This window comes from Phaseolus vulgaris, chromosome 4 (genome assembly GCF_000499845.2).
Source record: "Phaseolus vulgaris cultivar G19833 chromosome 4, P. vulgaris v2.0, whole genome shotgun sequence".
In the NCBI taxonomy this organism is placed as follows: Eukaryota; Viridiplantae; Streptophyta; class Magnoliopsida; order Fabales; family Fabaceae; genus Phaseolus; species Phaseolus vulgaris.
In genome coordinates, this window is record NC_023756.2 from 9,267,084 (window position 1) to 9,275,304 (window position 8,221).

The 8,221-nt window shown below is 37.7% G+C and overlaps 1 long non-coding RNA gene across 1 annotated transcript; it reads left to right on the plus strand.

The window, feature by feature from the left end:
- The first annotated feature begins 2,717 nt into the window (after window positions 1–2,717).
- LOC137836419 (uncharacterized) lies at window positions 2,718–4,689 on the plus strand. The gene is made up of 3 exons (XR_011085263.1): window positions 2,718–3,258; window positions 3,358–3,561; window positions 3,732–4,689. It is a non-coding gene; the product is annotated as an uncharacterized lncRNA (long non-coding RNA).
- Window positions 4,690–8,221: the final 3,532 nt, after the last annotated feature.

Sequence of the window (8,221 nt, forward strand, 5' to 3'; positions counted from 1 at the left end):
CATTCTTATAAGACCTTCTTAGTTTTCAAATTTGAAAAAAAAAAGTTAAATATTATCATTTTATTTTAAGATATAAATAATTTTCATTTACAATTTTTTAAATTTTCTATATTCATATCAAAATAACTTATACATAGCAAGAATGTCAATAAAGATAGTAATTATAATTTAGACATACCACATGCATGCAAAAGAATGAGACACATGACTTGTCTTTTGTCAACAAAAATATACTAAAGTAAAGAATCCTTATAAAAAAAAATGTTGATTCAAGCCTCCTACGTATCAATAATAAAATTAAATTGAAATTGCATAATATTTAAAACTTAATTTAAAACACAAAGGAAATTATTAAATTTACTCTAATAAAAATAAAATTATAATGTTATGTATAATACATTAATCAAATATATTTTTTTCCCATCATTAATATTGAGAGATTATGGACTAATTTTTTACCATGTAATAAGTAAATATGATTACTTAAAAAAAACATATATATTAGAAGGAACACAACAAAATGAGTAAAAAACTGTACAAATACAAATTATTATAATAACAATTATATATCATTATATTTTTTTAAAATACTATATTCCATGAGTTTTCTCAAGTTCTTAGTAATATATCATCTCAAAATAACAAAACTGTTTTTTTGCCAGATTTTATTAATATCATTCTTACAAGACCTTCTTAGTTTTCAAATTTAAAAAAAAAAAAGTCATATATATATCACTTTTATTTTAATATATAAATAATTTTTATTTACAATTTTTTAAATTTCCTATATCAAAATAACTTAGACATAGTATATAGTATGAATGTCAATAAAGATAGTAATTATAGTTTAGACATATCCTATGCATCCAAAAGAATGAGACACATGTCTTCTTCTTTGTGTACAAAAATATACTCAGGAAAACATTCCTTATCAACACCTTTCATTCAAGCCTACGTAACAACAATGAAATTAAATTGAAATTGCATAATATTTAAAACTTAATTTAGAAAACAAAGTATATTATTAAAATTACTCTAATGAAAAATAAAATTATAATTTTATGTATAATATATTTAATTAAATATTTTTTCCATTAATATTGAGAATTATGTTTTATTAGAAGACTAATTTTTCACCATAATGTTTGTTGAGATACTTTCGTAATAAATAAATATGATTACTTAAAAAAAACATATATATAAAGTAGAAGGAACACAAAAACTATCCAAATACAAATTAATATAATAACAATTACTTTATGTTAATTTTCATCAAATTTATGTTTTCTAAATTTGAAAAGAGGAATTATTATTTCACACCCATAATGAAATCATTTTCTATTTCATAGTTGTGTATTATGACACCATATTTTTAATACTTCTTCAAATTAATAGTTTATAGCCATACTTAATACTCAAGAACATCACTCTGAAGTATGAGATGTAACTTTTATATTTCCTTACATGTAATGTCTCACATTGAAAAGTATATAAAGAAAATTTTATGTTAAAAATAAATAATTAAAATTAAAATCATTACCATATAATTGACTTTTAGCATTTATCTTCTTCTTAATCTTTATGATAGACACAACTCTCGTCGTGATTATACATAAAATAAAACCAATCAAAATCTTAGTGCATATAGGTCAAAGCTCTACCTAATGTGTTGACTACAGCTTGGAGGGTGTTGTTGGATCTGCCTTCATTCATATTACTTAGCCCCATTTAAGGGTATAAGTGGGCCATGGGCCTTACAATTAAAACTGAAATACATAATAATAAATGGCAGACTTCTCAAGTAGTGGCCTAGTTTTATCCAATTACAAAATCATTCATCCACATGGGTTGCTTTTTGGGCCTGGTACTTTTATATGGACCGAGTCTAACATTACTATCTGGCTCCGAAAGCACTTTCTCCTCAAAGTGGAGCCTTTGGATCGGTTGGGTCGTTGGTGGGGACGTGGGTTGGGGTAGGCTCGCTGGATCATTGTTTTGGTTATGGAGTGGGGGTGTGGAGTTAATTTGGGTCGTGAAGGGTGTGATGGGTGGGATATTAGATGTTGGGTTATTGGGGTTTGTGGGTTCGGGTAGGCCCACTTGATCATTGTTTTGGTTATGGGGTGGGGGTGTGGAGTTAATTTGGGTCGTGAAGGGTGTGTTGGGTGGGATATTAGATGTTGGATTATTGTGGTTTGTGGGTACGCTCGTGTTGAAGATAGGGGACGCCGTTGAGGGATTAGGTTTAGGTGGGGTTGGCGTGAGAGATTGGGCCTTAGTGGGTCGGGTCGTGGGTGTGCTAGAGTTGTGAGGGAGACTAGCCGTTGCGGAATTAGGGTTTGGCGGAAGTGCAGCATTAATTTGGGCCTTGGTGGGTCGGGTTGCAAGCGCATTAGGGTTGTGAGAAATTGTAGCCGTTGTGGGATTAGGGTTAGGTGTGGTTGGAGTGTTTTGAGCGTTGGGCTCGAGGTGTGGCAGCACCGCACCGCCTATGAGTGTGTCGCGTGTCACGCGTCTAGTGGCTTCTGCAAGAGGTGTGTACAGATCATTAAGAGACGTGGGAGGATGCGCGTGTGCGTGAGGCTCGAGGCGGGGTAAGTCTGTGTTATCTATGAGTGGAACACCTGTCATGTGCTCATTGGTCTCCATGTGCGGTGGGTTCAGATACTTTTGAATTGGAGTTTGAGTTGAGTTAAGTGCCGATGGAAGAGAAAATTGAGTGGAATCAGAATAGGGCGAGGGAGGCTCTCCAACTGACCCTTTGAAAGGTCTTAAAAGTGAAACGTGGAAGACCGGGTGGACTCGAGCCGACTCCGGTAACTGGAGTTCGTAAGCCACCGCTCCGATGCGACGGAGCACTTTGTATGGCCCTGCATATCGTGGACCCAACTTCTGATTTGGACGCCGAACTAACGATCGTTGCCGGTAGGGATGAAGGCACACCCACACCCAGTCGCCGACGTCAAAGGAGCGATCGGTGCGATGTCGATTGGCTTGGTCGCACATGCGTTGGCGTGTGCGACGCAAGTATTCCCGAAGGTCATGGAGGATAATGGTGTGCTCCGTCAACGTCTCTTGAATGGTGGTTCCGACATTGGGTGTGTTAACAAAGTCTATGATGGTGGGTGGCTGCCGACCGTATAACGCATGGAATGGGGATGTTCCGATCGCTGAATGGTATGTGGTATTGTGCCACAGTTCTGCCAAGTGCAGATATTGATACCACCTGTTAGGTTGGTTACCCACGAAGCATCTCAGGTACGCTTCTAAGCCGCGGTTTAACACCTCTGTTTGGCCATCAGTTTGGGGGTGGTAAGATGAACTGAAATTTAACCTTGTTCCCTGTGCCTTGAACAGATGTTGCCAAAAGGAACTCACGAATAAGGGGTCTCTATCTGACACAATGGATTTGGGCAGTCCATGAAGGCGACATATCTCCACAGAAAAACGCTTGGCTAGCTGTTGGGCCGTGAAGTGCGTCGGAAGGGCTATGAAGTGAGCATATTTTGTGAGTCTATCGCAAATAACCCAAATGACCGAGTGCCCTGCCGAACTTGGAAGGTGAGTTATAAAGTCCATTGATATTTCTTCCCATACCTGTTTTGGAATCGGTAGTGGTTGTAATAACCCCTGAGTTTTGGTTGGCATGTATTTGTTTTGTTGACATGTGGGGCATTGTTGGACGAAACGGTGGACGTCTCTGGTCCATTTCGGCCAATAAAAAGAAGCAGCTATACGCTTAAGCGTGGGTTTAATGCCGGAATGGCCGCCTGCAAGGGAAGCGTGAAATTCGACCATGATGCGGTGGCGAAAGTCATGCACTGCTGGCACAAAAATCTGATGGCGGAAGAATAGTAATCCTTGGCTAGTGGAGAAGAGGCTCGGTTGTGTTTGACTGCGGGTGCATGCATGAATAACTTCCTGACCTTCTGTGGATGCAAGATATTGTTGTAGGTCGCGAACAAGCTGAGGAATGGGCGATGATAGGGCGAACAATATGGTTGATTGATTCTCACTTTGTCTTGAAAGGGCGTCAGCCACTGCATTCTCCTTCCCAGGTCTGTAAACAATCTGAAAATCATACCCTTGTAATTTTGCTGTCCATTTCTGTTGCTCTGGGGTTTGTATGATTTGGGAAAGTAATGTGTTTAGGCTCTTTTGATCTGTAATGATTTTGAAATGCTGACCAATGAGATACTGACGCCATTTTTTTATGGATTCTGTAATGGCGTACATCTCACATACATACACTGAGGAAGCTTGGAGTTTGACACTCATCTTTTTACTGAAGAAAGCCAGCGGACGCCCTGATTGACTAAGAACAGCACCAACGGCCACGGCGGAAGCGTCTGTCTCTACCACAAAAGGAAGCTTGAAGTCTGGCAGGTGTAGGGTAGGCACTTTTGCTATGTGTAATTTTAGATTTTCAAATGCTTGCTGCGCGGGCTGAGACCATGTAATTTTATGGTGCTGTAATAAGTCGGTGAGAGGAGCGGCGAGAGTGGCGTATTGCTTGATGAATTTTCTGTAGAATCCGGTGAGGCCGAGGAACCCCCGTAATTCCGTGAGTGAGCGTGGCTGAGGCTAGTTCTGGATGGCCTTGACTTTATCTGGGTCTGGGTGTACTCCCTGAGCAGAAATTATATGGCCTAAGTAACTGACTTCTGCGGTTGCGAAACTGCATTTGGAGAGCTTGGCAAAGAATTTTTGATTTTGTAATACTTCCAATATAGTTTTGAGATGAACAGTATGCTCCTGCAAGTTTGGACTATAAATCAAAATATCATCAAAAAAAACTAGGACAAACCGGCGAAGATATGGTCTCAGTAGATCATTCATTGCTGCCTGAAAAGTAGAAGGAGCGTTAGTTAAACCAAATGGCATCACTAAGAATTCGTAGTGGCCATCAATAGTGCGGAAAGCTGTTTTGTGAGTGTCTTCAGGAACTAGAAGTATTTGGTGGTAACCAGAATGCAAGTCTATTTTAGTAAAAACAGTAGCTGAACCAAACTCATCTAGCAATTCATCAATAATGGGAATGGGGAAATGGTCACGCACAGTGGCTGCATTCAGGGCTCTGTAATCCACACAAAAATGCCATGTTCCATCTTTTTTTTTTATCAATAGGACTGGGGATGAAAATGGGCTGGTACTGGGTTGAATAATACCCTCCTGCAGCATCTCAGAAATGAGTGAGGTAATAACTTCCTTGTGGTGATGGGGGTAGCGATATGGTTTCACTCTGATGGGTGAGGTGTTGGGTAACAGAGGAATGTGGTGGTCATGGGGTCTTTGTGGAGGTAACCCAGAAGGTCTTTGAAAAATGCTTTGATATTCTTGAATAAGTGATTTTATGGGTAAGGGCAGATTGACTAACGGGGAGGCAGGGTTGTTACACTCAGTTGTGATGGGTGTAGGGGAGTTGGTTGGTTCCACTAATAAAAGGTGTAAGGAGGCAATGGAATTAGTGGATAGGTAGTGACAAAATTGGTGATATGTGGTGGTTGATGGGGCGGTTGAATTGGAAGCTTGTAAAGTGATGTGTTGCTGGTTGTGTGTAAAGGCTATACTGGGAATTGAAAAATCTGCTTGGATGGATCCCAGTGTGCTTAGCCATTCAATGCCCAAAACCACATCTGCGCCCTCAAAGGGAAGAAGGTAGAAGGGAATAGTGAATGTAGAATTTTGGAGAGAGATGTCAACTACTGGGCAAATGCCTTGGCACTTAATGAAGGCGCCATTTCCCACCATTACTGAAAGGGGTGGTGATGAGAATCAAATAAAGGAGGCTTTTATTAATGGAGGAAGAGGACATCCACCCTCACATTTGAAGCTCTTCCTTCTAGTCTTCTCAAAATTAAAAGAAGACATAAAATAAAGATGAGGCCCAAGCCCAAAGCCCAAGCCCAAGCCCAAGAAGGCCAAAGCCCAAAGAGCCCAAGTCCATCCCATGAGGGGCAAGGCCAAGCTTTGAAATACTCTTGTATAGTTTTAGGAGGTGTGGTTATTAAATAAAGGTGTGTGAAAATGTAAAATAAAGTCACATTGTCCATGTGACTTAGGAGAGTGGTGTAGGTATAGTTTTTGGGAGGTGTCATAGTAGAAAAAGGTCACACCTCCCATGTGACTTGTTTTTGGTGGGAATTTCAAATGAGTTTCTTTGAAATTTCCCACCTATTTTTCAGCACCTTAGGCTATAAATAGAGGTGCTTCCTTTGTAAAATTCAGATTTGGAATTTGTAGTAAAGAAACTCTCCCAATTTGGTGATTGAGTGAGTGAGATTTGATTTCTCCTCTTCCTAGTCTCATCTTGAGTGCCTTGGTTCTCTCAAGTGGCGGCATTGCACACTTATCTTGGAGCATTCACACTTCAAGTGGCGTGTTCATCAACCAAGAACTACAACCACATAAGTCCTCTTTCTTCTCCATCTTCTCATTCCATTTCGGTGCCTATTTGAATTCCTAAACATGTCTTAGGTTCCTTTCTTGCTTTCTATTCGGTGTTCTTGCTTATTTTCATGTTTCAATCGGTTCATCTTCTTTCTCCTTGGATTTGTTCGGTGCATTTCAGTTTTGAAGCATTTTAATCGGTTCATTTCATTTGTTAAGCAATTTAATCGATTCATTTGCATTTTTACATCTTTTAATTGGTTCAATTGGCAAGAAATGGGTCTTCCATGTGAGTTTGGTGTTTGGTGCAAGTTTTGGTGAGTTCTTGAAACTTAGAACATTGATCCAATTTCTATTAAAAGTGCCTATTCATTCTCCAACTCAAGTTGATTCCATAAAATGTCAAAGAATAATCTATATCTTGCTATTGGAATCACATCATGTGGTATCATGAGTCTTAGGTTCTTCTTGTTTAATTGTTGAGTTGTGTGCACTTTAATTTCAAGAGCTCTTTAATTTTCTTGCAATTTAAGTTTCTGTTTTAGAATTTTAATTGAGTATTCTTGCTGTTTTTCTTTTACACCAAGTGCTTGTGAAAAGGTTTATGGCACTCATAATTCTTATGAGTATGGTTGCTCTTTTGGAATGGCATTATCCTTCCTAGAGTTTACCTTAAGCTTCCTTTCACTTGTTGTTAAAATTTGTGATGTGTCTTTTAATTTTGTAATCATGTCAAGTTTTGTCTTAGTCATGTTATTCCATATTTGTCATTACTTCTAGTAGTACTTTTATTGTTTTGATTGTTTCTTGCTTTGGTGTCATATAATTTTCTGAATTGATATTGATCCTTTGTGCATTTTCTTTTTAGAATTGAGTTCATACTTGTATTCTAGACCTATACAAGTTCCAATACATCATTTTTCCATTATGTCTTTGCTAGTTCATCATTCTGTTTTTTATTCCTATTAGGATTCCTCTGTTTCTGAAAAAAGTGCTTACTGTTTTTCCTTATTGCAATTGATTTACTTACTGGAAAATTCTGAAATTCTGGATTTGAGATATTCAAAGTGTTAGAAAAGAATAGAAAAAAGAATCATTCAAAAATACGAAGTACACAAAAAATGATAAATAAAATAAAAAAAGTGTACAATTCTGCCGAAAAAAATACGGTAATCTGGCAGCGGTTTTGAAAAATTTATTTCTCTCAATTGGCTTACTGTTTTTAATTGATTCCAGTGCCATTATTGAGTTAACATCTTGAAGTTTCTGTAGTTTAAATTTCATAATCCAGTTCGCTCTACATCATTCCAGTTAAATCAGTGAATATCAAGCACAGTTTGCATTTTAAAAAAAAAAAATTCTAGTAGCTAATTTTTTTTGTTTTCTTCATCTACTCTAGAACTTTTCCTTAAGTATTCTTTTGTGTGCCTACTTTTCTCATTGAGTTCTTTATTTTCTTGATTGTCTTTCATTCTTACTCTTTGAGTTTGTCTCACATATAGTTTTCCTTTTGCAATTACCTTTCCTTGCTTATACCTTTTCTTGTTTGTCTTTATTGTTTCATTGGTTTTGTGGTGGTTGCTCTTGAGATTGGTGTGCTTGCTTTGACATATTTCATTTGAGGATTCCAAGGCCTCAAGATCAGATTGGTGCAAGAACATTATTTCTTTGAGAGTGATCTCTTTTTTCAGCCTCATTTCACTTCGGCAGTTTCATTGCCAAGCTCACTGTTTTTGCTAATTTTGTTTCTTAACTTGTTTGCTGTTTTTGTGTGTTTGCTGTTTTTTATTTGCAAAATGGCTGGCTATTCAAGTGGTGCATCTTACAAACA